This window comes from Aotus nancymaae, unplaced genomic scaffold, assembly GCF_030222135.1.
Source record: "Aotus nancymaae isolate 86718 unplaced genomic scaffold, 86718_ANA_hifiasm-v0.15.2.pri h1tg000002l, whole genome shotgun sequence".
Classification (NCBI taxonomy): Eukaryota; Metazoa; Chordata; class Mammalia; order Primates; family Aotidae; genus Aotus; species Aotus nancymaae.
The window spans coordinates 40,435,069-40,461,347 of NW_026988413.1; the positions used below are offsets into that span (position 1 = coordinate 40,435,069).

The 26,279-nt window shown below is 35.3% G+C and overlaps 1 protein-coding gene across 3 annotated transcripts in view; it reads left to right on the plus strand.

The window, feature by feature from the left end:
* TFEC (transcription factor EC) overlaps positions 1 to 26,279 on the plus strand; it is a 189,647-nt gene that overhangs the window by 113,917 nt on the left and 49,451 nt on the right. The gene's annotated exons all lie outside the window — the stretch shown is intronic.

The following is a 26,279-nucleotide window of genomic DNA, read 5'->3' on the forward strand; positions in this document are numbered from 1 at the left end:
ATACAAATTTTTAGCATAGTGAAATTTTCAGCAATAGTACTAACTTATACAGTGGAAGTAAAAATAGTTTTGAAAACAGTTGTTTGAATAGTCAGAAAGGAGAAATAAGGAAAAAAGAAACCGAAAGAAACAAAATATTTTTACACAATGGTTTTAGATAAACTAGTGAAATATAACTCAAATGGAATCATTATGGCTATTGATTTTTCCATAATAGTTGAAAAGGAATCACTTAATCTTTTATAAATTATTGTACCAATAAAGCTATCTGACTTCAATTAGACGTTCTAGACTCTTCAAGGAGATGAAAGCTCTTAAGTAAAAAATACTGGATTATGATATGGAATGCTAGCAGATCCAGAAAGGTGGTGTTTACACATAGATTGCAATTTTGAACGATTTGTCAACAAAACAAAACGCGTGCCTAGTGCAAAGCGTGGTTCCTGCTCAGGTTTTACTGGGGTGTTTAAGAAAAGTCTAGAGGCATAGAGCAGTAGGAATGACAATCATCTGCAAAGTGATAACCTATGAAGAGAGAGGTTAACAGTCGTCTTGTAGGAAAAGAAGAACAAACAGCAAGAAACTAATTTTCAAAAGCATTCCTTGTTATATAGAATTGTGAATGCCAGCTAATTAGAGAAATCTGTAGAATTGTCTGTTTGGAGATTTATAAAAAGTTGGCAGACAAAACTTTGCCTATGAGAGGTTAGCTGATGACAGATGGTTTTGTGATTCCATTAAATTGTATTTATTGGAGCATAAAAAGTCTTGGCCATTTACACACCAGTAAACAAAAAAGCGTAGAAGAATATTAGAGGTAGTTTATGTTAAATGTTAGGAAAATTGGGAGAATCTGTATAATTGAAAAAGTGAAATAGTAAGATGGATGTAGAACTCCCTCAGTGACCAGGTTTAAGAATGGATCGGTCAAGGAGAGAAAACCCTTCTTCCCAGTTTTTCACTTGCTCTCAGGAAATAGAGGGAAGTCGAGCCTAGTGATCTTAAAGACCTGTTAGGTTTTTGTTTCTCTTTTCTCTTTTCAGGTTTGAAAGAATAGGTGAGAATTTGAAAATAGATCTAAAAAAAGTAATTGAGAAGAGAGTCTAGGACATACAGGTGGAGTTTAAATAAGGATTCTAATGCCTCCTAATGTTCATTCCTAAGAGTTACCATGGAAGGGGATTTTCAAATTGTCTCTCTTCTTGAAACATTCATTCTCTGTTTGCCACTGAGCCAGAGACTTCTTTATACCTCCCTTAATTCCCTTCTTTATTTCTTCCTTGCATAAACATGTTTCCAATGCTCAGCTTCCTTAGATTATTTCCACCCAAATAAGAATGTGAGCCTGCACATTTAAAAAAAGTTTTTTGAGACAGGGTCTCACTCTGTCATCAAGGCTGGAGTGTAGTGGATTGATCAGGACTCACTGCAACCTTGACCTCCTGGGCTTCAGAGATCCTCTCGCCTCCATGCCCCCGAGTAGCTGATACTGCAGGCATGCACCACCATGCCCAGCTAATTTTTTGTTTTGTATTTTTTTGTAGAGATAGGGGTCTTGCCATGGCTGGTCTCAAACTCCTGGACTCAAGTGATCTGCTTGCCTCAGCCTCTCAAAGTACTAGAGTTACAGGCATGAGCCACCGCACCTGGCTAAGCCTGGACTTTCTATCTGTTCGATCAAATGTTTGGCTATATTACCTTTCTCATGTGCAGCATTCATTCTATGCAGCATCTTTCCCCACACTCCAAAAATCTAGGCCAGTACCTACTGTATTATTGACAATATCTCTATAGACAGGTATTGATCCCTGCCAATGTTTGCAGAGAACTTCTCAGCAGCTAATACATTTACACTCTGTTCCCTTTGATCCTGTGCAGATTCAAATGGATTTGAACCCACTGAACCATCTGAGGTCTGCATAAGAAATTTTGTCAGCAGCATTTTCACCACTAGACTAAATTCTGGTAAAATTCTAGGCTTCCTCTTAGTTAACATTTGGCCAAGAGGCATCTGATCTTTAAGTAATACTCTCTAGTGTTTCTCCCCATTTAGCCAATCACCTTTCCTATTCTATAGCTTATGACTGTCCTTCATATGTGCAAGGCAATTTTTATGTGATGGATGATCTGCTCTTTTCATCAAAATTGCACCTACTGTTAAAGATTTTTCCATGGACGTATTCAACCTTCTTTACTTTGTCTTTGCTTTCAAATTTTAAAACATCCATTACTTTTGTTGCAAACAATCATTTTTCTCTATTAACTCTTCTAACACCGTTTGGAAAACTCTGTGAATATCCACTTTTAGAGTAGGAATAAGCTAGTGGATGAATCTTCCCAGTAACATGACTGACAACACCATTTTCTGGAGAAGGAAGAGAATATGTGATTTTACCTCATTCAGTAATCTAATTAATATCTATTAAGTTAGTTAAGATGGAAGTATGTAAGTAGAGAAGGAGTGTACCTGGTGTGGTACTAGGTTCTGAGGATGCTAAGATGCGTAAGTTATGGTACCTGCCAATGAGCAGTTCAGGCATTTCAACAATTAATTACAGAGACAAATGTTACAATAAAAGTGTATACGAATTATCTGCTAACCTGGAAAGGGTTCAAAGAGATGATGACTGAAGCATATCTTTAAAATGAATGAGCTATTCTTTAGGCAGGCAAACACATTGGGACAAAAGGTCAAGTGGATTGAAAGACTATAGCATGTGCAGACTTGTGAAAAGCACAGCATATTCATGGGTCTTTGATTAGAAGTGGAACCATTGTATGAAATAACATGAATAGGGCTGGAGAGTTAAGGTGGGGGCAGAGCATCAACAGTTATGCTTTTAAGAGTTGTTTGGTTTTACTCAGAGGAGGAGCTTGATTTAATAATGTTTTAGCAGGATCTCTAAGGCTCTGATCATTTGGAAGACACATTAGAGGGTGAAAGACTGGAGTTATTAGTTTTAAATTTTTGTTGATAGCATATTCCTGCATCTGATTTAAAATAGCAAAAAATAACTGTATGTGGTGACTCTGGGTAATACCTTGCAAAATAGTTGCATCTTTGGCAAGAACAGAGATGCTGAAAAGATGACAGAATGTTCAGGAGAAAATCGAAGATGATGTACTACATTTTTCACTGTAGCAATAATCACTTAAACTTAACATGGATTAGCAAACCAGTGGACTGAGCAAATATTTACAAGTGATTCAGTGATTTCTTTGTGGTTGCTTCATTTGGTAGAATACACTCTGAAATGGGAAGTCAGAAGTTCAGCATTTTTAGCTTGCTACCAACTTGACATGTGACTATGAATAAGTCTCTCTGTGTGTGTGTGTATTTCCTGAAGATTTCACGTTGAATTAATATCTAGTGTGGAGAGTGAAAGGCTGGGGCTGGGCCTGAGGGTGAAGGTTGAAGTGTCTAGTGGTGCTTAAATCTAGGTCTCCTGTATCCGAAGAGCAGCTCTGAATTTACTCCTGAGAAATCAAACTTGGATTGGATACAGGAGCTCTAAGATTGGAAATCTAGTTCACAGTGCAAAGGAAGGACCTCTCTCCTCCTTCCTTTGAGGCCCTTGATCCCACATTTCTAAAAGATTTTCAGAGTACAGAACATAACAATAGGCCAATGTCTCATATGTCTGGCCTTGTTTTCCTTAATATTCTGTCCTATTAAAACAGCCTCAGAGAAGTCTGCCTTAGGACAGAGCTTTTTAGAAAAAAATGAAGTAGAGAATAAAGCAACTCCTTGCATAATTTGAGAAGTAGCTGTTAATTTGCCTTTTCTTCACAGGACATCTCTAGTGTTCCATATTTTCTTAAAATGTATTGCCAATTCATTTGCATCTCCATTTGTTTTTATATGAAACACTGGTTGTACTGAGAAGTTTCTAAATTCACTTGGATTCAGGCCTATTGGATCACACTTAGTGTGATATGTGACAGCTGATGAACAGTTGCTTAAGGGGTATTTGTCTAAAGATGAAACAAACAAACAACAGCAGCAACAACAACCACAAAATAGCAAGCAAAGATATTCTGGAATATGATAGAAGATGGAAATAATGTGTAAAATAAATGGGTAAGGCAAAATTTTAAGTCCTCTACTTATCAGGGGGATAAAAGAGAGACTCTGAATGCTGAATACCCTTGCTTGAGTAGAAGTCATTTTAGAAGAGCTGTATTGAGTATCAAAACCAGTATATTTTATGAAATATTCTCCTCTTCTTTGAAACAGGTGGTAATAGGAAACATTGATTGGGCTCTCCTCACATACTAAAGACTTTACATGTATCATGTAATTTAAGTCTGACGAGACACTTGGGGCAAGTGCTGTTGTCTTCAGTGTTCAGAAAAGAAAAGTGAAATTTGTGAAGGATAAGTAAGTTTCCCAAGGTGAAAGCTGAACAGTGAGCAATGATTGGCCAAGGACTTAGATCTAGGTCTGTATGCTGTTTAGACCCAGATGGATTGTGCAATCTTTCTTGGACCCTTTTAAATTTAAACTTTATCTTTGTTGTTCTCTTTGATTGATTTTGAACAAGATCCCATCTCTATAGAACAGAAGGGGAAACAGTTCAAGAGAGAAGGGTGGGAGAAAATCAGAAAGCATGGTTTTGCAAAAAATGGTTTCTAGGCTTACACATGGATAATGAGGCCTTTGACTGTATTAAATTTGCAAAAATAGCAGTTGCAGAGGTAACATGGGACCAGAAAAGATGGCTCTATTTCATAAAAGAAAGGGGCAAAGTGAAGAGACTCATTAATGTCGAAGCAGTAGATGGATAACCAGTGACAAATATCAAGTAGATTTGCTTCAGTTTGGTCAGAGAAAGGTCACTGATTATTTTTGGTTAAACTGGTTCACAGAGGCCAGGTCTCCACTAAAAAAGGGAATTAATTGCTTCCATTTCCCACTAATTGCCTCAACATTTCCCTTTGCTTTGTCATTGGAGACTTGGTCAAAGAGGCGAAAAGTCAAAAGTCAGAGTGTGATGGAATCTACATAAAAAGGGAATCTGAGGAGACCAAATTATGGCATTTGGTGTAATAATGATAATGATATTTAGCATTTTTCCCTGGGAGTGCTGTGGATTTTTAGAGCCCTTTTCAATCTTTAATCAGACCACAGGGCACATTTAAAAGAGTTCACTGTTTTTATTTCCATCTAGAGGATATGGCATCACAGAGAGATGAACTGACCTAGGGCAAGTCTCTTGAGATGTTCGTGCTGTATGTTAGATTACACCCTCTGAGGGTGAGTTTTAGCTGGAAGCCTAGGTTCCTTCCAGAGGTTCGATTCATTCATGCTCCTTCAGAATCTTTAGTTTTTTTGCATAATACTGTCAAAGAGTATTATCTCTATCAATGACTGAAAAATCACCCAAGAAAACAGTATGAAATCATTTTGATGTCACAAGAATTTCTCAGTTTTCAGGATATTGATTGATGCTTGAACCATTTTCAAATAACAAACCATTCTATCTTTATTTGCTGAATTAATTGGTCTTTGAAATCTTACATACCTCTAAGTCCTTTGAAATAGGTGAGTCTTATCTTTCAGATTTTTTTTTTATTGTTTTGAAATCCAAAGTGGCAATGCAGAAAGTGGAGATAAGATTGGTTTCTGAGTGTGCTAGATCAGTGTTAAATTATTCTAGTTCTTGTGATTTACTTATAATAACTTCAGAGGCCTAATAGACAAATGTCTCTCTTCAGGAAGTCATGAACCTACAATATAAACCACTCTTTTTTGCTGGAAGATCCAGAAATTTGTTATTGTTAATTAGATATTTGTTATATTATGGGCTCTTAGTAGATTTTAAAGCAAGCTGGTTAAAGTTTAATTTTAAACCAGCTCTGCCATAATCAGGTGTTTGATCCCAGACAGGTTATATAATTTGATAATTTGATTGAAACTCAGTGTCTTCACTTGTAAATCTGATCTACCTCACAGAGTTTCATGGTTATTAAATAAAAAAGGAAGGGTAAAGCATCTGGTTCAATGCCTGTATAGAATGGTGACCTGGCAACTTTAGCCTGTATTCCTTTTAGTGCTGCTTTTTTTTTTTTTTTTTTTTTTTTGGTTGCGAAGCCTTGCTCTGTTGCCCGGGCTGGAGTGCAGTGGTGCAATCTCAGACCACTGCAACCTCCGCCTCCCAGGTTCAAGTGATTCTCCTGCCTCAGCCTTCTGAGTAGCTGGAATTACAGGTGCCCGTCACCACGCCCAGCTAATATTTTGTATTTTTAGTAGAGACGGGGTTTCGCCATGTTAGCCAGAATGGTCTCGAACTCCTGACCTTGTGATCCGCCAGCCTCAGGCTCTCAAAGTGCTGGGATTACAGGCGTGAGCCACTGTGCCCAGCTAGTGCTGCTTTTAAATAAGTTATGAAGATACTAAAGATAAAACTATTAATTAAAGCGAAACTTAAATATAAGACACCAGTAACAAAAAGTCCTGTACATTACAAAATACTATATTTGAACAAGATGCTCTCATAGTTATGGTGAACTTGAACTGGACCATGCCTCCTCATAGCAAGTGTTCCTTACCCTACCTTGTTGAAATTATTTTACTGACACTTCACCACTTAGTAATCAAAATAACTCTGGGAATTGAGTTGTTTAATTTTATTCATTATAAAGATAAGGCTACTTAACAAACAGGGAAGGAAATATGTGGCTCCAAGGTATATAGCTTGTCAGGAGGAGCCCAGGTTTGAAACTAGGTGGGCTAATTCCAAAATCTGCAATTTTCACTGCTGCCCAATCAATGCTTTTTAACACACATTAGACTGCATTTCAAGGCTGTCATTTGTGAAAGCTGAGAAATTAAATTGCCTTCATCCTCATTTTTAAATTAAAGGGATTCCTAAAGTTTCTGTTTCTCCTGACAAAAATGGCTATTTACACTAAGAATGGAAAACCACTGTCAATAGTGGCATCAATGTCATCAAACCCTCCACTGGGTTCTTTCTAAGTGTCTTTTTATAAATCTCCAAAAATATGATAAGCCCATTCCCTTATTCCCTCCTTGTTAGAGGACACATGTCTCAGTCTTCTAACCAGGATATGTCAAGAGCTGAGCACGCGGGTGCTTCCATAGTGCTTTTCTCCTGGCCACCCTTTATGCTTGCACCTTTCATAGCTCTCAGGCAGGGCCAATAAACCTGTTCTCCCCAGTGCTGAAACTGAGGACCAACTCTGAGGGGAGCCCTTATCGTCAAACGAGTTGCTCACAACTTTCTTGACTTGTTTCCCTTAAACAATGTAACCTAATAAAACTCTCTTCAAATATATAAACAGGGTGCACCTACTAAAACAGGAAGAGCTAAAACTGTATACATTGAAAACCTGGTTTGACTATTCTGATTAACTTGACTGCTCCAGTCAATCAAAAAGTAATCACCAGTTAAGCAAACCATTTTGACAGATTTTGGCCCACTGACTGCTTATTTCACTGGCTTGCCTGTCAGGTTGAAGTGGTCAGATTGACTGGAGATAGTTTAACTGGAAAATTTAACTTTGGAGGATGTGGGTGTCTGTATACCAGAATCTACTTTAAATAACTTTATTTGAAATCTATCCCTATTTTTTGGGGACCAGTGAGAGAAGTTTGAAAGTGACATATTGCAGCGTTTGACTTTCTGGAGTGAGATGTCTCTGCTTGCTAGAGCTGACAATATATTTATAGGCTACAACACCATCACATTTTTCCTCTGTGCACATACAGAGTTTAATAAGTTTGATACTCTACCTTAGCGTGCATTGCCTAATAAGGCATTATTTCCTTACTCTTCTGACGCATTGATAATAGATATATAACAGCAAATGACTTCTCAGATATGGGTTACCAATTCAGTCATTTGTAACCTGTGGTAAACAGAGCTGACCTTGTCTTTAATGGTAGTTCTTTTTAAGAAGAAGCTATGAGAGAAAGAAGAACAAAACGCCAAACAAAACCTTTTATGAGAGGAAAGAGAATTTGGTTGGAATTATTATTTGCATGACTTTTTAAAAGGAAATGCTTTTATGTATCAATTCTTATGTTCCTTTAGAAAATTTACTTTCCTATAAGCTCCCAGGTTTGGGCAAGACAAAAATAACACCATAAGGATGGAAGAAATAATTTATTCTCACGTTATACTGTTGGATTTTATGAGGAGAACATAATGAGGTTATTGTCTGTTGTAAGCACATTTTTATAAAGTCTGTTTTATGTTGGCTGAATATTCTAATGTATTCATATTGAGAGTTTGAAATATCCTGTTATTGTTTGAAAGTCGTATTCGTGTGCTGCTCCTTAATTTGCCTAAAATTTTAATTTTTCCTGTGAATATGTTTTCTAAATGTTCAGAACTTAGATGCTAGCTCCTGTACTTTAAAACAATAAATCTAATGGTAAGATTAGATAGATTTTAGGGCTAGAGTGTCAGTAACCACTTTAAAATAATGACACTTTTCTTAAAATTGCTAAGCAATCGTATTTTCTCTTAGAGTCACTTTATGTATTATATTTAAACTTTTTTTGTGTGATTAAGACCAGTAAAGGAAACAGGTTAGCTTTGCTTTGCAGGTTTATGGTTTGTAATTATATTATGATTGTTTTTTAGCAATGAATCCCTTTAACCTGAATAAAAGAGAGAACTAAATCCAGTCCCATAGTTTAAAGAATGCTATATGAGGTCACTGGGGTATTTATTTAAATTTTATATGTTCTTTACATTATAGAATCATTATTAATAATGTTTCAGAGGTCATCCTGATGCTTCAAATCTTTTACACATTCAGAACTATTTTCTTAAGTTTTGAAAATATATTGTCCAAGTGTATCTCCCTAGCAGCAACTCAAGCCTGTTGGATTGCTCCCTCCTCTTCACTAGGTATTCTCACTTAAATTAATAATAAAAATAATGTTAATTTGACACGCAAAAGCTTTGTTTTAATAATTACTAGGTGATTAGGAACAAAGACTCAGTAGTGAAGAGTGAGTGTGTATATTGCTTTACTTCAGAGGTCCTTAACCTAGCCTCTGGCTCCACTTTCTCAGGCATTATGTCGTAGGTAGAGAATAAGGTGGCTCACCTCACTGGCTTGCTGTGAGGATTAAGTGAAGCAAGGCAGGTAGAGCTCTAAATAACATGCCTGACACATAGCAAACTTTCAGTACTTATTAGCAACTTATGCTATTATTACTAATATAATTTTTAAAATTAAAGAGTTCACCAGAATACAAGTAAGCAGACTTGGTTTGATTTTCAGATTAAGCAAGCTATTGAAGTATCACACAAGCTGCTTAATCTCTCTGAGCCTTAGTTAGCTCATCAATAAAATGCATTAAATAAGGAATCCTAATCAAAAGGGATCAGATAAGAGATTATAGAAGAGATTACATAAGCCAATGGTTAAGAAAGTGCTCTGTAAATAGCAAAATATTGTATGGGTGTCTTCTTATTTGTTCTTTTCACTGTTCTCTTTGGATTCTATGCCAGTCGTCTGCTTCTTTTATAATTCTGTAGCTGTGTATTGAAATATTCAGTTTCAATAATAGAGAACACTCACATAAATTGTGTCACTGATGGTGAAAGTTATAAAATGATGGAAGCATTTAGAAAACAAATTATCTGTGCAATACATCACTGATTTTTAAATTTAGTCTGATGAAAACATTACGCTTAAAGTTAAGAAGATGGCTACCATTTTGTCTTTGTAAGATAGTATATAAGCCTTAAGGAAGTGGACGAAAATAATGTTGGACACCACAACCTTTGGGGATAATTTCCCATTGAGAAAAGGAAGTATGGTTGGTAGACAAGTTTACCAATAAATCTTTTATGGTAGAATATACAAGCATGGACATTCATGAGACCGTTGACTTGTTCCCTTAGAGAGTTAATGAGCAATTGAAGGGAAAGATGAAATTGTTGTAAAAGTTAACAAGGGTAGATTGAGCAGTGTCTTGTTTCCCAGGCTCAGGAGTTTTCAGAGTGATCCACTGTTTTTGCCTGGACCATAGCTCTCAGCCTTCCCGCTTTCTTGCTCTCTCACTCTCTATACATTCTCTGGTTTGATGGAGTCTCCTAATCCATTGGCTATTTTTTTTTTCTCACTCTTCGGCCTGGCCATTGCTCCCTTCTACATCCAGACTTTACCCTTTCTTGTGATGATTAAATCAGTTCTCATAATTAGAGTCACTTCTTGCCCTGTTATTCTGTTTTAACTAATTATTCATGACCAGTGCAGCCTATCAGCTCAGCCTCCAGGCTGCTGTGGTAGAAGATAGTCCCACAACAACATGAAGATTATTGCTTTTACGAACCAGTGGGTGGTCTTCTATCTCAGTTGGGTCTCTACCCCACCGGAGTGGCATTGTTCTAGCCCATTATCTTCCATTTCATTTGGTATATTTAGTGCATTTGATTTCTCTCAATCTCATACCGCATCATTTCTCCCTATACACTCAATAGATGAATTTGCCTGCAACTTTAATGAGAAAATCTAATAAAAAAAAAAAAATCTTCAGCCTCCTCTCCAGAAATCTAAAATAGCTTTATCAGCCTCAACTCTTTTTTTTTTTTCTCCTCTTTCACAGAAAATGCATGATCCTACCGAAGCTAGGTTCCTTGTGTTAGGTCTCACTTATACATGTTTTTTCAGTCACTTAATCAATCACCCTTTCTTGCTTGTATCTCCTACTTCTCTCCAAATAACACGTTAGGCTGTGTATATAAACTTGGTAAAGTTTCTTCATTTAAAAACATACATGCACTCACATTCATCCATTAACCCTGGAGACTATCTGTAATAACTAAAGTCCCCAGTATTTCTTTTCTGATTATGATCAGACATTCTGAAATCTTTAAAGCAGATGGAGAGTATGAACTCTGGAATCAGACTTCCTGCATTCAAATCCTTGCTCTACTAGCTATGCTTCCTTTGGCATATTACTTAACTTCTCTTTATCTTAGTAAACTCATCACTGAATTGGGATAGTAATAGTTCCTACCTCATAGGGCTGTTGGGAAGATTAAAAGATTAATACATGTAAAATGTGTGCAATAGGTCTTGACATATATAAGCACCTAATATGTGGTAGTAATTACTGTTATTGGCTTTTTTCCTCATTCACTGATGTTCATTTAATAAATATTTATTAAGGATCTAACATTTGCCAAACACTGTGGACAGCACTAGATGTACAGTAATAAATAAAGAGAGACAAATTGCTTGTCCTAAAGCAGCTTAGAATGTAGTCAGTAGGACAGGTAATAAATAAGAAACAGCATATGAATAATTGATTACAAAATGCCAATACTATGAGAATTCATATATATATATATGAATTCCAAAGAAACATAACTTTGGAATTTATATTATATTAGCATGTAAATATATATATATATATATTCGGGGAGGACCTATTTAAACAGTGTTTAAAAGACATTGTAACCTATTCCTGAAAAGAGAGAAGGCAGGCCTTTGTAGAACCCAGGAAAGAGCATTCCAGGCAGTGAGGAAAAGCAGTTTGGAAGCTCTATAGGGGGATAGTGTTTGTCTTATTCCAGTAACTATAAAAGTCTGGTATGGCTAGACCACAGTACTCATGGGAGAGAGAGTGTGGTAGGGGAAGAAGTTGGATGGATAGTTGCGTGATCACTTATTCAACATGGAGGTCACGGTAAGGAAGCTGGATTTCATTCTAGATAAAATGGAAAGCAACCGAAAGATTTTCGACAGGAGAGCAGGTAATCCATATTGTGATTTTAAAAGTACATTTTCAAGGCTGTATGAAGAATGGTTGGAGAGGGCTGGAAGAAACTATAAGATTAGTAATGAAGGATTCACAGTTTGCAGTGACGGTGGCTTGGACTAGAGCTCTGGTAGCAGAGGCAATGATGGTTCTATTTGAGACACAGTTGCAGCGTAGAGTAGATGGTGGAGTTGTATGTTGGGGATAAGGAAAATGAAAGAATAAAGGAAGACTATTTAGTTTCTGAATTGGACAAGACTGAGTAGTAGTAGGTTATAGCAGGTTTTAGGAGAAATAAGTGCTTGGGACATATAAATTTTACATTCTGAAATGTTTGTGATTATATAGAGAGATAGGTAGATATAGTACATAGTAGCATATAATACATATACACAAATCTGTGTGTCCTATGTGAGATAGTCTATGTACATATAGAATAGTATATACTATATGTATATACTATAATTATGTATCCAACATACGATATACTATATATACTACGTAGCTGGATAGCCTAGAAAAAAAATGTGAAAATTCCAGAGCAGAAACATAACTTTGGAATTTATATTATATTAGCATGTAAATATGGTATTTTTTCTGTGGGGGTGGGGGTGTCATTCACCTAGAAAGTAAATAGAGGAGGAGAAGGTGCCTAGTGCTGCACCCTGTGGCACCTCCAATTCACTGTTCAAGTCACTGCATTTGAGCTTCCTTCCTCACACAGATATAGGGAACAGAAATGCAAATTTGGGAGTCATTAGCATATAGGTGGTATTTAAAACCATGGGCACTGATGAGATCCTCCTTGGGAAGAATATGGAGAGAGAGGAGAAGCTGCCTAGTCTGAGCCCTGAGGTGTCCTCATTCACAGTTCACAAAGTTCCTCCAATCCCTGCAGGCTGGTTTCTGTTCTCACCGAGTCCCTGAACTAATTCTCCTGAGGGCTGCCAGTGACCCAGTTATTTCCCAGTCTGCTTGAGATATCTTCTGCTCCTTCTCTTCCCTCATCCCTGAGACATTTGACTTTGTTAACCACTTTTTTCTTGAAACTCTATCCTATGTTAGCTTTGTGATAATGTTCTGTCTTGACTTTCCTTGTGTAATACTTCTTCGAGATTCTTTTAGTCTCTCTTACCCCTTGGATATTGATGCTCCTCAAGTCCTTGACTTAAAATTCTGCTCTTCTAATTCTAATTCTTCATTCTGAGTGACTTTATCTAAAACACTGATGTAGTGACTTCTAAACTGGCCATCAAGTTTGTGTCTCGAAATCCACACATCTTAGCTGTGCACCAGACCTTCCTCTTACACGTTCCACAGACTCATTTCATTAAGCCCAATACTGATTCTCCTTTCCTTCAACATTTTGCTTTCACTTTTATTCCTTATTTTGGTGTCATCTTCTTCACTAATTCTTATTTCATATGAACACATCATATTTGAATCTTCCTTTCCCTTTATCACATGTATAAATCAATCAGAAGTCCTATGCACATTTTCCTTTAATTCCTACATATTATGGGTAACATTTGGCTCATGAGTCTTCTTGTTTTTTTTTTTTTTTTCCATCCTTTGCCCAGTAAGGCCTTTCAATAACTCCCCCTTTATATTACTGCCTGAGGGATATTTCTGAAATGCTAATTGATCACATTATTATCTTACTAAATGCCTCAAGTGTGTCATCGGGGCTTTGAGAACAAAACTTAGGATAGTACTTGTACTTCCTTATGGATAGCTTCTGCTTTATTTTCTATTTTAATTTATTCTTATCTATACTTTCTTCAGATCATACTAAGAAAGAAAAGGAGAAAAAGAGAGAACTTTTTTCCTTTATAACCTCTACTACTAGAGCCCTTAATAACATTGAGGGATTGATTAAAGGCATTAGATTTAGGAAACTGATCTTTGTCGGAATTTTCCTCAAGTTACTTCAGTTATGATGGGGAAATGCTATTTCCAGCAAAGGTATTTGTTAGAATCCATGAGCAAAATTCCAGGTGCTATAAGAATGAGAAAATAAAACTCAGAATTGTATATTATAATTCTAATTTATAATTTTATTATAAATATATTTAAAATTATGTATTATAATAATAAAACTAAGCATATATTCATTTTCTATTGCTGCTGTAACAAAATTACTAAAAACTTAGTGGTTAAAAAAACATATATTTATTATCTTACAGTTCTAGAGAACAGAAGTTTGAAATGAGTTTCACTCAGCTAAAATCAAAGTGTCAGGAAGGTTTAGATCCTTGTTGGAGGCTCTAAGGAAATATGTGCTTGCCTGCGTTTTCCAGCGTTTAGAGGCTGCCCACACTCTGGTTCAATGTTCCACATCATTCTGATACCTACTTCCACAGTCACACCTTCTGTTTGATTCTGGTCCTCCTGTCACTCTCTTGTAAGGACCCCTGAGATTATATTAGGGCATCCAGGATAATCCAGGATAATCTATTCATCTCAAGATGCATAACTTAATCATACATACAAAACCCCTTGTATAATGTAAATTTACTTATTCACAGGTTCTAGGGTAAGATGTGGACATCTTTGATGGAGAGGTATTCTGCTACAGAGAAATTGCAAGCAACTGGGAAAAGATGAAAAAGGCTAAAACAGATATATTTTCAAAAATATTTTTGTATTTGTAAATTCTCAATGAAGTTTTTTTTTTTCTTTTTTTTCTAAGTTGGTTTGTAAGCTCAAATTAGTATGGAAAATAGAATTTTGGGTTCTCCTCTATGAAGTTACAGTAAAGTATTTTCCATATATTCCAAAGCTACAACATTATCTAGCATTTTTATTTTCTCTGTATTTCTCAAAAGTATTTGACACAAAGGAAAAATCTTAGAAATTTTCTATCATTTTAGTTCTTACCAACATTTTGTGTGCATTTGTTCATTTCTTAAAATTATCTCTTAAAGGAAGAAATTTGCAGATACTAAATAGCATAATCATAATATTTATGGAGAATAAGCCAAGCTAAAAATAATATTATTTTCTGCCTCCTGCTCTCTCTCTCTCTCCTTGTTCATTCTTCTATCTTTTGAAAAGGAGCTAGAGGTTTTTTCAGGAAATAAAACATTAAGATAACAGTAAAGATGATCTCCAGAAACTAAAATTTCTCCTGAAGAAGAAGACTGGGTCTCTTCAGTGTATTTTCATTACATAATCTAGAGACTAAAGTAGAAGAAAGGACCTAAAAGAAATGAAACATTCATCTAAAGTTAATATTTTCTGTTGGTGGATTTCAATTGTAACATTGTCCTGTACTGTGTGAAGAAACCAGATCCTGCAGCATATGGTGATTACAAGACAAATGAAACACAAAACACAACGAAAAATCGTAAGTGAGTAGATCAAGTTCCACCTATATTTGGAAAGCAACTACAAATGATTTTTCTACCAGAAAGTGGGGTCAGTTGATTTATATTTGTTTATCTATATAGAACACATTTTTTTCCTAATAATGAGGACTAGATTTACATTTCATTATCCTTATTAACTGATAATAAGTAACTTAGAGTTGAAAGAATATCCTATTACGATAAAAATACATGCCATTTAGTTTATTTGTTGCTTATGTGATTGTGAACAAGTCTGATCATTCATCTCAGGTTCAGTAATTTTTAATAGATGAAATGGAAGTAAAAGTCAAGTCACTGGAATGCTCAATTCACGACTGTGGCTATTGTTTTGCATTCTGAAGCTTTCAGTTAGTCCATGAGGTCCTGTGATCAGTCTTCTCAATGAATTACTGCTTCATTTTATTGTACTTTTTATAACTACAAATAATTTAAACCAGAAATGTGCTTCTTTAATTCTAAAGAACATTGTTGTTTAGTAATCAGGAAAAAGTGCAACTATGACAACCATGTAACCGAACACCTTTCCTACACGGAAACACAGTACTTGAGGAATTTGATTGATGTAGATACCATAATGATAGGTGCATTTAAAACACAAAAATCCAACAATATTTGCTTTTATTAGTTAAGTAAAACAAAGACAAGGTATATTTTACCCTTTACTCAGAAATACTAGTAATATCTACCAAAATGGAGTGATAGAAATGTACTTAGGAAAGAAACCCATTTTCTGCAGTTTGTCAATCAAAATGAATAATCTAAAAGTCTCATTTTCAATTAGATTATTTTAATATTTAACTACCTAAAATGCCCCAATCATATTCTTTAGAAAATGACTAGACTAGAATACTGCAGTTCTAATCATGACATTTTATTATGATAAAAATGACTTCATTAATTGATGATCATATATCAACCCATAAAGTAAGGATGTAAAAAATTTTCCAGCCTAAGATAGTATAAGACCATTCGAATTGTTTGGGTTTTTGGTTTAGAAATAAACAGTTATAATCCTTTTATTCTTATAAAAATATGTAAGTTTCTTTGTTATAAATTCAACTGTATTTTGTAGCCTATGAATTCATTTTTTAAGATCTGAATAGGTTGAGAGTATATTGATATTATTCCATATCCAGCATTAGGATGTAATAAAAATCATAAATATAGTATATTTGCAACATAATTTTATGAGAGATAGCAAACACTATGGAAGTTTTGGGTTTTTATCCCAGATGTTCCCATTTAGGGCTTTAGATCTATTTTAGAGCATGTAGATTGTTTAAAAAGTGGATTGATGACTTTCCAGATATTTGAAATATGACCTTTAAAGAAGTCAGTCTTGTTTCTCCTTTATTCTCTGCATCCTTGAAAGAACATTCACAACTTCATAATGAAAATGATATCAAAAGGTCACTATACAGAGGATGAAAAATAGTACATTTAAGCATGGCATGAGAGCTTTATTTTAACTTGAAAGTAACTGTGAAGTGTAAAACATCATCTAAACACAATTGTTGATTTCTGAAGCAAAATGTCTTTTGCTTTATAAAAGTCTTCTTAATAAATATTAATGTTTAAGCTCTAACACAATCAGATAAACTTTTTTGAATATAAATTTAAAGAAATTTTACTGAATCTAGTTGAGTAATTAACTTGTACCTTTCCACCTTTACAGGAAACTATTAAATTGTAAAGGGCCTTAAGCTTCTAAAAAGCATAGAAACTGTAACATTAACTTATTTAAATACAATTTTTTGTTAGTCCAATTTGCATTTCTATAAAGGAATACCTAAGGCTAGGTAATATATAAAGAAAAGAGGTTTATATTGGCTCATAGTTCTGCAGACCATACAAGAAGGATACTGCCAGCACCTGCTTTGACTGAGGCTGCAGGGAGCTTATAAACATGGCAAAAGGAGAAGAGGGAGCAGGTGTGTCATATAGCAAGCGAGGGAGCAAGAGCAAGCATAGGAGGTCCCAAGCTCTTTTAAACAACCAGCTCTGGTGTAAAGTAATTTAGTGAGAACTTACTTACTACTGTGAGAATGGCACCAAGCCATTGATGAGGGATCCACCCCCATGACCCAAACACCTCTCACTAGGCCTACCTCCAACACCGGAGGTCACGTTTCAGCATGAGATTTGGAGGGGCAGATATCAAAACCATATCAACCCATAAATTCTAAACATAAATATGGTTAGTAACATAAATATATAATATTGTTATACCTGGACAATAAATTCTTATTAAAAGAATATGTGTTTCATGCATTCAGTTGGTTTGTTGAATTGGAAAGGATAGTTCTTCATATCGTTTCTTTAATAGCATACGATCAATTTGGATTTTAATTTTTGATATATTATAATTTATAAAAAGAATAAGCAATTTTATATACAGGGAAGTTTTAAAAAATAATTGTGGCCACCCATTTGAGTTTTATGAAATCATGACACCTTATGAGGTTATGAAATTAAGTAAGATAATATATATTCAATGCTTATAGGATAGTCTTTTCCACATGCTATTTATTCAATAAATAAAAAGAGGTGCACAATGTGTTATCCAAAATTGTTGTGTTAGTTGTATTTCGGAGGTCTCAATATTTTAGATTTAGAAAAGTAATATCATGCGGCATTATTTATTACTTAACACCCTCAGAAGGGCCTAAGGTAGCATCCCATAATCTAACATATTAATATATCTGCAGCAAAGCATATGAATATTTACTCTAACTGGAATCAAGAAAGACTACAAATAGTCTTACTTTATTTCTTGGATGATTTTGTCACCTAACAGGCTTGTGCAAAGTTTAAAAATTCCCTCTGGTTTTCAGAGCTTTTTGGATTTTAGAGTTGCAGATAAGAGGTTTAGGACAGGTAATATGAAAGTTACAATAGTCTTGGATTAGGAAAATAAATGTTTATCCATATCAAAGTGTTGAATGCATGATTTTGGAAATAGGGCAAACTAATACTTATTTGATTAAGGATAACTTACCTGACAGCATACCCTGCACAGACTTCAAACAACAATTTGCAAAATGTGCAAAAAAATAAACATCAATCGGAGAAGGGGGAAAATAAAGTTTAATATCAGAATAGATTTTCCTATATGTAATTAAAAGTTAGGAATCCATCATATTTAGTTCTAAGCCTTCTCATCTTCTAAGTAGGTTCTTCCTTCAATGTCCATCTCATCTGTCACTTAAGTGTGAATATCATGTAAATTATAATGGCCCATATATCACTTCTGAGTTCTAGACACATATGCCTAGCTACCTATTTCCTCTCCTGGACATCTTCAAGGATTCAAAGGCTCAATATGTTTAAAACCAAATTCATGATTCTCTATTCTCCCCCAAACACCAGTCATCTCAGTAAAGGACATCATTATCCATTCAGTTACTTAAGCCAGGAACTCAGGTGTCATTCCTTAATCTATTTCTAAACATCTCTTGTATCCAGCTCTTTGTCTCCACATCATAACTTTACCCTCATCACATGACCCTCATTCAGGTAATACTTTTTTCTTTCTTGGACTCCCTCATTTACTCTTCAGAATTTATCTGACTAAACTTGTACTTGCCCCTCCCTTGTGATAAAGAAAATAAAACATCTTTATCTACCTAAAGGATTGCATGGGCTGGTCCTATTAGCCTCTACAGCCCCCTCAGACCATGCCATAATTTTTCTGCTCCAATTCCATTATCTCCTTGCAGTGTGTTCTTCTCACCTTGCTTCCTTTCACCACAGGATCTTTGCATATACTGCTCCATCTCTCTGAAATGCTTTTTACTATTCTCTTGATGTAGTTACTTCTTGTTCACTCATCCTGTTCAAGCTCTATCATCCCATCCTCAAGGAAGTCTTCTGTGACCTCTGTGTAGGTAATGTCCTTTTCTTGTATACTCAAAGTCATGTGCATTTCTCCTTCCTATTACTTACAGCACTTAACCATTTATAGTCATTTGTGTGATTAAAATCTGTCTCTTCCACCTGTCCATAAGCTACATGAGGAGAGAGATCATGTTTGACTGTGTCTACCACTGCTGCCCACTCAAGTGCCTATCGCATCTAGGCATGCATATATTTGATAAATGAATCAATCAGTGAAATTATTAGCAAGAACTGACTTTCACTTGAGTGACTTGTTCCTGTTTTATCTAGTTTCTGCTTGATATTATGACACCTTTTACTTTCAAGGGTTTGTAACATTGTGTTATAATTTTATGTTTAAATATTTATCTCCCCTAATAGACTGTGAATTCTTTGAAAAGTGGGTTATATCTGTTTTGTTTCATTATATCCCTGGAGTCCATTACAGTAGCATGAAACAATATATAGTAGACACTCAAAAATACTTGCAGAATTAATTAACGCTAAACTGTGAACACAGTGTCAAGTATATTTTAAGTGTCATTGCTTACATTTTCTGAATGTTTCACATTAACTTATTTTGGTTATTGATGATGACATTAGTATGTATATGGCTGTAGTATTGTTTTGAACTAAATGAAGTTGTTAGTCTCTGATGTGATTCTCAATTCAAGTTTGTATATTAAAAAATTAGTCATACTCTTAAAAAATGGATCAGCCTAAGTAAACCATGATTATTGCTAGTATTTGTTTTATTTCTTTTAAAGGTATAACATGGTAATTTTACTGAGAACCTAATAGAAACAAAACAAATCAATCCATGTATAAATGGAGGTAGATGAAATTGTAAGGGAAGCTCAGACTTTATAGACCAAATACAAATGTTCATCAAGCGTAGGAATTTTACTGCTAGAACACTATTGAATTAGAAAAACTCTGCTTAATAATATTCATGTCTTTTTAAAGTCTTTTAAGTGTGGATCTTTTCTCAAAGACACACCACTGAAATTATCCAAATTCAAATGATTGGGACTGAAGGAATATGTTACAATCACATTTTATATTATTATCCATTAAATAGCTTTGGATTATATAATACTCAGCTGAAATATGCTGACAGTTATTCAGAAACCTAAGTAAAACTTTTGATGAACCGGGCTCTACTTTAGTTCAGTAGTTATATCTCAATCAGACAAGCTCGACTGTATAATTTTAGTTTTAGTCAAGATGAGATTTATGGGTATATCATATCTACAGACTGCTGTGAGGAAAGTAAGATTTGAAGAAATGAGTTATTAATCTTTACTGCAGAACATTAACAAATGTCATATGGCTTTTATGAGTTGGTACCTAGGAGGTAGTAGATTCATAAGCCCCCCAAAATAGATTTCCTTTTATATACCTCTGATACCAAGAACATAATTAATAGTTACCTATTATTCACTTGTGAAGTTTAAGTTTTAGTTCATTTATTAAATTCAAGCTTAGTATAAAATTAACAAAATTAAATAAGGGCTGTCATATTATAGTGAATGGAATGATCTGTCTAGCTTTTAGATATATGCATGTGCCTATATGCATGCATGCATGTATGTATTTGGTGATGTATATATTTTTATTTACTATCACCAAGCACTTTCTGGCTGTAAATATTTCTGGTTATCTTCTTCCTGATGGTTTAAACACACTTATTAGGTAGGTGCCCGTGTCTGCTTTGGTAATTTGATTGACTAGTCATAATAATAGTGATAAAAGAAATCTTGTTATTGAGATAATTGCTTGTCTGATGTTTGCCATCACTTTTTAGTTCTGAGTTTCAAAAGACCAGTACCCATCTCCTCCCAGGTTCTTTGCCCTCAGTTTAGATAAGTGGTCTCCAGGTGGGTGGTGACATACAGGTCACAGCCCTGCTTTCTGGAGAGAAATCACTTTCCCTTGGGACTGGCTTTAACAAAGCACAAACTCTCATTAAATGTTTGCTGAGTGAATGTTGAAAGAATTAGCTGAGGGCTTTTACCATTATTGTATGCTTTCTGTATAGAAAGATAACATTTTAAAAGAAGCTTAAATTAATACAAGCCTATATAAAAATGTGATTACATTTAAAAGCATTTGCATGAAGATACCACAATATTTAAGGAGATATGATGCAAGTAGACAATCTTATAAAATAGAGAATCATGGGGTTGATGGCATCCTTCAAAGTTTTTTGGTACAAGTACCCACTTGTTTCTTAAATTTCTTATACAATATGCAGTCTCTGCTGTTATTCACTTAGTAGGATCTGAAACACATACAAGAACTAGGTCAAAAGACTACAGTGTAGAACACCAGAAAGTAAATTGGGGGAATAAATCATGCATCTAGGAGCATAATTTGTAAACCACTTTATGAAAATAAGCATATCTCCATGTGGGGGCATGGGGAGTCTTTCTAGCCGGCATTACTTGGCTGACCCACATTATTCCACAACTCTTCCCCCTACCAGGAGATTTCAAAATTCAAATGCAAATAGGTAAGTTAATTACATTATTTAATCTTAATTAATTTCTAACTAAATCTTTGGTGATTTGTAGAGTTAAACCTCCTGAGACTGATCCAAACTTGGGGATGTTAAATCAGATACCAAATACCCTAAAATAATCTTTATGTTGATTCACCTGCTATTATCAGAGAGTGATATCTTACTTTTTCTATGGCCTAGTCTGCTTTCCCATGGATCTCTATCAGTTCTCTCAGTAGTCAGAACTCCTGCATTAATTCTCATCCAAAAAAATTTAGAGAAACATAAAAAGCTAAAACCATAGATACATACATTTTGTATATGTAATTGTATTAGTCTGTTTTCATGCTGCTGATAATAATATACCCAACACTGGGCAATTTACAAAAGAAAGAGGTTTAATCGACTTACAGTTCCACATGGCTGGGGAGACCTCACAATCATGGTGGAAGGTGAAAGTCCTATCTCACTTGGCAGCAAACAAAAGAAGAGAGCTTGTGCAGGAAAAGTCTCCCTTATGAAACCATCAGATCTCATGAGACTTACTATAATGAGAACAGCATGGGAAAGACTTGCCCCCATGATTCAATTACCTCCCACCAGGTTCCTCCCACAATACGTAGGAATTCAACGTAAGTTTTGGGTGAGGACACAGCCAAACCATATCATTCTTCCCCTCGTCTCTCCCAAATCTCATGTCTTCATATTCCACAACCAGTCATGACCTCCCAACAGTCCCCCAAAATCTTAACTCATTTCAGCATTAACTCAAAAGTCCACAAAGTCTCATCTGAAACAAGCCAAGTCCCTTCTGCCTGTAAAATCAAAAGCAAGTTAGTTACTTCCTAGATACAATGGGGGTACAGGCATTAGGTAAATACAGACATTCCAAATAGGAGAAACTGGCCCAAAAAAGGAGGGCTACAGACCCCATGAAAGTCTGAAATCCAGCAGGGCAGTCAAATCTTAAATTTCCAAAATGACTTCCTTTGACTCCATGTCTCATATCCAAGTCAAACTGATGCAAGAGGTGGATTCCCATGGTATTGGGCAGCTTTGCCCCTGTGGCTTTTGCAGGGTACAGCCTCCCTCCTCACTGCTTTCATGGGGTGGTGTTGAGTGTCTGAGGCTTTTCCAGGTGCATGGTGCAAGCTGTTGGTGGATCTACCATTCTGGGTCTGGAGGATGGTGGCTCTCTTCTCACAGCTTCACTAGACAGTGCCACAGTAGGAATTCTATGTGGGGGCTCTGACCCCACATTTCCCTTCCAAACTGCCCTAGAAGAGGTTCTCTGTGAGGGATCTGCCCCTGCAGCAAACTGCTTCTTGGGCATCCAGTCATTTCTATACATCCTCTGAAATCTAGGCAGAGATTTTCAAACCCCAATTCTTGACTTCTGTGCACTGTAGATTCAACACCACATGGAAACTTACAGGGCTTGGGACTTCCACCCTTTGAAGCAACAGCCCTATCTGTACCTTGGCCCCTTTCAGTCACAGCTGGAGCAGCTGGAGCAGCTGGGACACAGGGCACCAAGTTTCTAAGCTGCACAAAGCATGGGAACCCTGGGGCTGGCCCACTAAACCATTTTTTCCTCCAAACCCTCTGGGCTTGTGATTGGAGGGGCTGCCACAAAGGTCTCAGACATGTCCTGGAAACCTTTTCCCCCTTGTCTTGGTGATTAACCTTCAACTCCTCATTACTTATGCAAATTTCTGTAACCCGCTTGAATTTCTTCTCAGAAAACGGCATTTATTTTTCTATTGTATTGTCAGGTTGCAAATTTTCCAAACTTTTATGCTCTGTTTCTCTTATAAAATTAAATGCCTTTAACAGCACCCAAGTCACATCTTAAATGCTTTGCTGCTTACAAATGTCTTCTGCCAGATACCCTAAATCACCTCTCTCAAGTTTAAAGTTCCACAAATCTCTAGGGCAGGGGCAAAATGCCACCAGTCTCTTTGCTAAAACATAACAAGAGTCACCTTTGCTCCAGTTCCCCACAAGTTTCTCATCTCCATCTGAGACCACCTCAGCCTGGACCTTATCATTCATATCACTATCAGACTTTTGGTTAAAGCCAATCAACAAGTCTCTAGGAAGTTCCAAACTTTCCCACATTTTCCCGTCTTCTTCTGAACACTCCAAACTGTTCCACCTATGCCTGTCACCCAGTTCCAAAGTCACTTCCACGTTTTTGGGTATCTTTTCAGCAATGCCTTGTTCTACTGATACCAATTCACTGTATTAGTCCATTTTAATGCTGCTGATAAAGACATACCTGAGACTGGGAAATTTACAAAAAAAAAAAAAGGTTTAATCAACTTATAGTTCCACATGGCTGAGGAGGCCTCACAATCATGACAGAAGGTGAAAGGCATATCTCACATGGAAGCAGACAAAAGAGAACTTGTGTGGGCAAGCTCCCCTTATGAAACCATCAGATCTCATGAGACCTTATCTCATGAGGACAGCACAGGAAAGACCTGCCCCCATGATTCAATTATCTTTCACCAGGTCCCTCCCACAATACATGGGAATTCAAGATGCGATTTGGGTGGAACACAGCCATGTCATATCAGTGATATTGATTTCCCAATGATTATGTTTTTTTTTTCAACCAGGAGATGGCTTTTTCTCTTCCTTAGTAACTACTCTCTTCATTGTACTTGCAGGAATTTGTGTGATTCTAATTTTTCTTAAAAATTTTGGTTTACTCACTAAGCATACTGCTCCTGGTTCTCTGGTTAATGAATCTAAGCATTATTTTGTAATACTGGACTTTATTTTTAAGGAAAGTTTTAGAATCATAGCAAAATTAAGCAGAAGGTACCAAGATTTTTCATATACACCCTGCCTGACACATGCATACCCTTCTCCTTCATCAGTAACCCTCACCAGAGTGGTTCATTTGTTAATAATGATGAACTACATTGACACTTCACTATCACCCAAAGATCATAGTTTGCATTAGAGGTCACTCCTGGCATTGTACATCCTATGGGTTTGAACAAATGCGTAAGGATATGTATTCCTCGTTTTAGTGAACATAAGAGTTTTTCATAGTATTCATTTATTACCCTTTTAATGTCCATTGAATCTGTATAGATATTTATTCTTTTATTTTTGATAATAATTTGTGTCCTCTTTCATTTTTAGTTAACTTTCTTAGTTAGCTACAGGCTTATTAATTTTATCAGTCTTTTCAAAGAATCAAGTTTTAGTTTAGTTGATTTTCTCTATTAATTTCCTATTTTCAACTTTATTGATTTCTGTTTTAATTGTCATTATTTCTTTTCTTCTCCTTACTCTGGATTTGTTTTGTTCTTCTTTTTCTTGTTTTCTTAGTTGGAAGCTTAGGTTTTAAATTTTAGATTTTTCTTTTAACATTTACATAAAATGTCATAAATTTTTCTCTAAGCACTGCTTTCATTGTGGCTCACAAATTTTAGAATGTTGTGTTTTTATTTTTGGTTAATTCAAAGTATTTAAAAACTTTCCTTGAGATGTCTTCTTTCACTTGTATAATGTAGAAGTGTGTGGTTTAATCTCTAAGTATTTTTAGTTTTTTAAGCTATCATTTTATTGATTTGTAGCTTAACTCAATTATCTGAGTGCAGATATTGTATGATTTGTATTTTTTTTAAATTTGTATAGTGTCTTTATGGTTCAGAATGTGGTCTATCGCATGTTCCATGTGAGCTTGAGAAAAATGTGTATCCTGTTGTTGGTGGTAAATAGCATATGTATTAATTATGTCTTTTTGATCGATAACCAAAATATCAATCAAACAGACATAGTGTGTTGTTGAATTTAGTCTGCTAGCATTTTTTTGAGGATTTTTTCATCAATGTTCAGTGGGGATAGTGGCCTGCAGTGCTCTTTTTTTGATATGTCTTTGTCTGGTTTTGATATCAGGGTAATACTGACCTTGTAGAATGAGTTTAGAAGTTTTCCCTCCTCCTCTATTCTTCAGAATAGTTTGAGTAGTATTGGTATTGATTATTTAAATGTTTGGTAAAATTAAGCAGTGAAGACATTGGCTTTTTTTTTTTTTTTTTTTTTTCTAGGAGACTTATGGCTTTGATCTTGTTACTTGTTATTTGTTCAGATTTTGGATTTTTTTCATGGTTCAATCTTAGTACATTGTACATGTCTAGGAATTTATTCATTTCTTCCAGATGTTTTCAATTTATTGGCATATAGTCACTCATATCACAGTAACCCTAATGATCATTTGAATATCTGTGGTATCAGTTGTAATATCTCCTTTTTCATCTCTCATTTTATTTATGTGTCTTCTCTCTTTTTTTCTTAGTCTGGCTAAAAGTTTGTTGATTTCGTTTATCTTTTCAAGAAAACAACTTTGCATTTTATTGATCTTTTGTGTTGTTTCTTTCATTTCAATTTTATTTCTCTTCTGATCTTTATTATTGTTTTCTTGTACTAATTTGGGGTTTACTTTCTCTTGCTTTTTTATCTCTAAGATACATTGTTAGATTGATTGTTCATTTGAAATTTGTCTACTTTTCTCATATAAGTGCTTATACCTACAAAACTTTCCTCTTAGTACTGCTTTTGCAGTATTTCATAAGTTTTGGTATGTTGTGTTTCATTATAGTTTGTTTCAAAACATTTTAAAATTTCCTTTTTAATTTCTTAATTGACCCACTGGTCACTCAGGAGTGTATTTTTTAATTTCCATGTGTTTGTATAGTTTCCAAGATTCCTTTTGTTACTATTTGTAGTTTTATTTCATTGTGGTCAGAGAAAATACTTG